This window comes from Delphinapterus leucas, chromosome 3, assembly GCF_059928025.1.
Source record: "Delphinapterus leucas isolate spDelLeu-1000000601 "Yukka" chromosome 3, BTC_Dleu_Yukka2, whole genome shotgun sequence".
Classification (NCBI taxonomy): Eukaryota; Metazoa; Chordata; class Mammalia; order Artiodactyla; family Monodontidae; genus Delphinapterus; species Delphinapterus leucas.
Window position 1 is genome coordinate 113210909 of NC_143131.1, and position 6404 is coordinate 113217312.

Genomic DNA, 6404 nt, shown 5'->3' on the forward strand with positions numbered 1-6404 from the left:
TTTTAATTTTAATTTAATTTATTTATTTTTGGCTGTGTTGTATCTTCGTTGCTGCACGCGGGCTTTCTCTAGTTGCAGCGAGCAGGGGCTACTCTCCGTTGCAATGTGTGGGCTTCTCATTGCGGTGGCTTCTCTAGTTGTGGAGCATGGGCTCCAGGTGTGTGGGCTTCTGTAGTTGTGGCACGTGGGCTCAGTAGTTGTGGCTCACGGGCTCTAGAGCACAGGCTCAGTAGTTGTGGCGCATGGGCCTTAGTTGCTCTGCGGCATGTGGGATCTTCCCGGACCAGGGATCGAACCCGTGTCCCCTGCATTGGCAGGCGGATTCTCAACCACTGCGCCACCAGGGAAGCCCTAGAAGGCTATTGAGACATGCCAGTAAAGGGCTCCAGACCTCAAACACGGGACTGTGGCTCTGGGAGGCAAAGGAGGACACAGATTGGAGGCAGGCTGCCTTCAGGGTGGGAAGTGGGGGGAGGGCAAAGGGGAGAGAGGGAGTCCCACCTGACCCCTGCCTGTTTCAGGACCTGAGGGGAGGGAGGCATGAGAAAGACCATCAAGTTGGGCCTGGAGACCCAAATGGAGGCTGGGCCCCTCCTGCAGAAGAACCTAGAAGAAGATCAGATGTAGGAGAAGATAGCGACAGGGGACATTTAGGATGCCAAAGGGGCCTGGGACTTGGGGGAAGATGACTGCGAGCATCTGGCTCCCACTTGGTATGTGAAGCTGGGCAAAGGAGACTACGGTTCAGATCCCTCCAGTTGCACACGCACATGGACACATGCATGGCTACGTGTGGACACGGACATGGACACACAGACAGTCGTCTTCAGCAGGAGGCAGAAAGTGTGGTGGTTCAGAGATTGGGCTCTGGAATCCAGCAGCCCTGTCCCTGTGACTCTGGGAGCCTCAGCCTCCTCACTGACAGAAAGCCAATGACGCTAGCAGTTAACTCGATATGGTTGTTGTGATGACTTGATGAGATGCTGTATGCCAAGTCTGGGCACAGAGCCTGGCACGCAGGGAACACTCCATAATGGTAGCTCTGAGTAATACTAAAAAAAATGTGATCTGACTTCTGAAGCCAAGGAGCCATAAAGTATTTCATTCAGTGTATCTCACTTCTGAAGCCAGAGAGTCATAAAGTATTTCATTCAGTGTTAGGAGACAAGTCCATGGGAAGGCATGAAACCTCTCATTTGTTGCTATCCACTCCGGGTGGCTTTCTCTGGGTGTGTCTTGATGAGTCCTTTGCCTTTTATTTCTAGGACTCCTGGAGAAATGACAGTCCCTTGCTGCTGCGTTTAATTGGAGAGGATCTCAGAGACCCGAGATTATAATTATGACACGTTAAATGCCGAGCTCTTCAAAAGTCTGCCCTTGCCCTCACTGTCACCCTGAACAGCTCTGAGAACCCAAACCCTGCAGCCCCCAGAGTGTGCCCTGGGTCTCTCAGCCAGGCCTCACCTGGGAAATCTGAGTGATGGTGACGTGCAGGCAGCAGGAAGACACACAGTAAACCTAGGAGCCTGTGATGAGCTCAGGAGAGGTGAGTTGATGATATGCTATTTATAGCCCCACTAAGAGGCTCTGGCCGCCAGCTCCATGTGAGGCTGGGTGGAAATGATGCCTCTGTGGAGCTGAGAGCACAGAATGATACTGGTGATTCATGGGCAGCAGCCACTTGAAGTACAAACGCTCCCGCGTCCCAGCCCTGCTGGCCTTTCAGACGCCCACTTTGGAAGCCTACTGTCTCCAATCTTCATGCCTTTGGACAGGATGCGAGGACAGGCAGGTTCTGCCTCACAAGGGACCTTAGAAGGGCAGCAGTGCTCCTCAGAGAACCCCAAGACCCTGAGCCCACCCCTCCCAGGGCCTCAGCCAGAGCCCAGGTCAGGGCTGAGTAAGAGGCAAGCCCTGGGCTCAGGAGGCCTGTGGGTCAGAGAGAAAGGACTGTTCCTGCTCCTGCCCCCTGTCTCCAGGGGCAACACTGGCCACACAGCAGCTTCCTGATGACGCTTGTTCTGCCGAACATACAAATATGTACAATGAGGAAATCCTGGTAGTTTTTAAATTTTTCCCCCCAATTCCATAGCCCAGTACCTGTCACCTGAAATAGCTGTTGTTTATTTTCCTTGGTAATATCTTGGCTTCCAGGCCAAAGTATACTTGGAGGCCCCAACTCAACTCACACTCTGTGAGGAATGTGCTGGGGGGTCTCTTAGCTTTGTCAACCAAGACTGGATTGAAAGGGTCGAACCAGGATAATGAGGCATAACTGAACTCTGGAGCCAGACTGTCTGGGCTCAAATTCCATCTGCACACTTGCCAGCCATGTGGCCACCATCACATTCTTCTCTTAGACCCAGTTTCCTCCCTGGTAAAGTGGCGGCAATAACAGAACTTACCTCAGTGGGTTGTGGGGAAGATGAAAAGAAGGAATGTATGTGAAGCGGTCAGCGCAGTGCCTGGCACATGGAAGGACTCAGTAAGTGGGAGCTGCCGCTGCTGCGTGCTTGTTCTTGCTGCAGCGTCTTGGCCCCTACACTGACACCATAGCCTGTGGCCCTGAGGCTCCTCATGGAGGTGGTGCCCTGAGCCTCAAGAGAGACCGTCTGTCCCTCACAAGCACAGCCCGCATCAGGCTGCCCAGCATGATGGAGTCCACCCCTGGGCAGCTTGGCCCTTTGCGCTGCCTGCCCCTGCGCTTGCCTAGGAAGCAAGTGCCTATCTTTTGGGTTGGGCCTTGCCTGGGCTTGACCACTCTACTCTTCCACTCCTCTGGGCCTGGGGTGGCCCTTGGGGGCATTAACTATCACCGCCCAGTGGAGGACTTCACCTGAGGGCCCCAGGTATTAACTTGAGGTCTGTAGCCAGCAGGTTGCCCACCAAGGGGGGGCCTGGACGGCAGACAGGTTGGGCCCACCTCACCTACCAGCTGGGCATACAGCACAAACTGCTGAATCATGAAGGCCCATGAGGCCTTGGCTGTTTGTACATTCTCTCATCTCTAGCTGTCAGCCAAAACATAATTGTAGCTGTCACTTTGGCAGCAAGATGCTGTGATGTGTCCTAGTACCACTGCCTCTGCTCCATGGCAGTGAGCTTTGGGGAGGTGGGAGGAATCTGCAGCTGCTCCCATGGAGAGAGCCGTTCTGGAAAGTGACCTGTGCAGTGTTCAGCCAGGTGCAGCCTTAGGGGTGGTGTGAGCACCAGGGTAAGGCCCTGCATTAGAACAGACACTGGCACGCCTACATCTGCATCTGCATAATGCAATTCTGAAATGAGGCATTTCGGGCAGATACAAGGGCTTGGAAAACAGCCTTTAGACTTACACAGAAGTTGGACTCCAGTGTGCCTGGGCTGAATGAGTAAGTAGTTAGACAGTGGGGTACATGGTGTAGGGAGATGGTGCCAGAGGTATACCTAGGGCCAGATTGTGAAGCAAGGGGCTTGAAGGCCAGGCCATGGAGCTCGGACTTGATCCTGCAGGTAATGGGGAGCCACTGAAGGACTTAAGGGAGAGAGTGATGTAGTCATACGACATTGAGCGTCTGGGCTCACACATCCAAAGTAGTGGCACTAGGCGTAAAGACCCCCCTCGCCACGGCAGCGGTGCGCTGCGTAGGAGGGTGTTCTGGAGTGCATGGGGCAGCAGCCCCAGGATTTCAGGGGTGACTGACTCTGCGCTTAGTGGGTAAGTGTGGGAAGGGTCAGCTCTAGTCAGGCTAGCTGCAGGTGTTCAGCACGTGAGAGGAGGCTCATGCCTGCCTTATTCCTTGGTCCTCCTAGGCCAGAGTTCATTAATGAGGCACCTGTGTGCAGATGTGCCAAATGCAAGGGACTGCACACACTCATGCCAAAGGTCAGGGGAGGCTCCTGGGGCTGAGAAATGGTCCCACTGCCTGTGGGTGTTGCCTCCCTCACCACACACACACTAAGAAAACAGCAGAGACAAATACCCAAGCTTGGGGAAATTCCCTAGAAGGAAGGTTTTATCCTCATGAACTTAAAAATCTGCCAGTTCATAGGTTGGTTAATGAAGACAGAGAATATGAAGTGTTGGGAGCCATTACTAGTGGTTGAACCACCCATGAGCATGGGAGCCAGAGCATATCTAGACCATCATGTAAGTCAGGAGGAAGACAGGATTCAACTGACAAAAATTGTGTGTACCCTGCTCAGAAGTGCATTGTTGTGCAAGCAGTGGTTTGGCAGTCATTATTCCCTTTCAGCTGCAAGCCAGGGAGGGAGGGATGCCTCTCAGCTGTCAGGAGAGGAAGGGAAGGGGGAAGGAATGTTCCCATTCTGGAATGATCTTCCATCAGTGTTCCCTGAGTTGGGCTGCCAGGAAGGCAGAAGGGAGGGGATGCGACAGCTACTGAACAGTGAGGAAGGTCCCTCACCTGCACAGCCCCTGACACAAGGTGTGTGTGGAGGGAGGGTGCCTGGAACCCTTTGGCCTGTGGGTGGAGCCTGAACCTTATCCTCTTCCCTGCGGACAGGCAGCACATGGTAACCACCACTGGCTGCCCAGGGCTGGCTTGGAGCAATATGCCAAGCTGTAGTTTTTCCTATTTGGTTTGCTTTTTCCTTTAAATTTTAACATGTATCAGGTTTTTTTTATATATAATATACAATCAGAAAAGTCCAAACAACCATATGTACAACATAACAAATAAAGTTAATGTTATTATTTTTTTTATAGAGAAAAGTATAAAAAAAGAAAACAGACGGCCCTTAAACCTCTGCCTGGCCAACCTCCACTGAAATTCTTTTAACATAGTTTAAAAATTAAAATAGTACAAAAAGATATAAAATGAAAAGTAAGTGCCTTCTCCATCCCTCTTCCCCACAGGTGAACACTAACAGTTTCTTGTGTATCCTAAATTTTTTTCTCTGCATCAATAATATTTCTGGAGTATATGATCACACAAGATTTGTCTGTATTTAACAATAAATTTTAAAAGAGGATATACTCATGTCTGTCCCAAGATATAAAATGAATATGTGTCAAAGATTTAGTTTAACTCATTAATTAACGAGAGAACCACTAAAACGTTACAACCAATTCAAAGGAGAACTCAAAACTATCACACATGATAGTCAGATAAGGAATGCTGAAATCATTTCAGAAATGGATGCAAAATTGGTCAGAATCCACACAGCAATAGTCAGTTGCCTTCCACTAGACACAATCTGTGTAACTGTGAACAGGAATTATTTGCATTACTATTAAGGTGTTACAGCTTCACTTCCATCTTTAGAGCTGAGAAATACCTAGTCAAAGACACAAAAGGCAGAAAGAACCTAGGTGGGTAAGTTATTCAGGAGAACCACTAAATTTCAACATCTTTCACAGTTTTCCCTACACTTGTAATTGGCTCCCTACCTACATCCCTCCTTGGAATTCCCCTGCCGACAACCCCTGCTGCCCTGTTTGTACCAGTTGACATGCTGTACATGTTCCAGGTGATGGGCCAGGGCTGAAAGCCTAGCCTGGGAGAACCAACAATCACCCAGGCTGAGCCAGCCAAGTGCTCCCAAGGCCCTGACGCTCTGCTTCTTTGGTTGTGGGCCCTGGAGTTGTGAGTCATGGTGACTCAGGACTGGCGGTCATGTTGGGCCTTGTAAAAGATGGTTAAGGGTTTTGTGAAAAAGGGAAGAAATTAGAAATGCAGGGGGAAAGGGCCTGTAGTCCAGCACAAAAGACAAAATGTTTGCCTAATGAGCTTCCAGTTCCTGGGATGACTTTGTGCATTTGGATTCTGTGAGAGTCCTCTTTATGCTGGCGTCAGCTTGGGTGGTGTCTGTTCCAATAATTCCTTACCCAAGGGAGTAGCTGACATGCAAGATGTATTATGACCTAAGGAGCTGGGGTGGTGTCTGAGGCAGTTTCCCACAGAGCCCAGGGTCTGTGTTGGCACCACGGGGCATTATGTCAGCTGCAGAGAGCAGGGGGCAGAGTGGGTCTATGATACATAGTACACTCTATGATACAGTAGAGTGATCTGCATCCTTGTACAATCACCTCATCTCCTATGAACAGGTTTTCTTATCTTAAAAATGGGGCACCATGCTCCTTTCTGGCTTCTTCCCTGGTCCCCATGGAGGTCCAGTGGGAGGCATGGGTGTGAGTCTACTGCCCAGGCCAGTCATGTGGTAGGAACTAAGCCCACAGCACTGGCAGGGTGGGAGAGCTCAGCCCCTCTGTGCAAAGTGCTTTGGGAGAAGAGGTTTTGTGCAGAATGGCCAGTCATGATTAATTGATGGGAGGCTCTCAGGCAAAGGATCAGATTTCATAGATAAATACACACACACACACACACACACACGCTTTGGCTCTCTTGAGAAGGAAATGTTCATTCAGCATAAGGCAAGCGTATCTAAATCAAGATTTTCCATAC

At 50.5% G+C, this 6404-nt stretch overlaps 1 long non-coding RNA gene and 1 pseudogene across 3 annotated transcripts in view; one reads left to right on the plus strand and one right to left on the minus strand.

Annotated features, from left to right (window-relative positions):
* LOC149749644 (ADP-ribosylation factor-like protein 2-binding protein pseudogene) overlaps positions 1-6404 on the plus strand; it is a 98495-nt pseudogene that overhangs the window by 29411 nt on the left and 62680 nt on the right. Inside the window, exon 2 of the transcript XR_016392465.1 lies at positions 1266-1546. The product of XR_016392465.1 is annotated as an ADP-ribosylation factor-like protein 2-binding protein pseudogene (transcript). The remainder of the gene's footprint in view (positions 1-1265; positions 1547-6404) is intronic.
* LOC115803316 (uncharacterized) overlaps positions 1-6404 on the minus strand; it is a 26078-nt gene continuing 19674 nt past the window's right edge. For both annotated transcript variants that reach the window (XR_004023994.2, XR_016392473.1), the window contains one exon: positions 1-5277. This is a non-coding gene — a long non-coding RNA (uncharacterized LOC115803316). The remainder of the gene's footprint in view (positions 5278-6404) is intronic.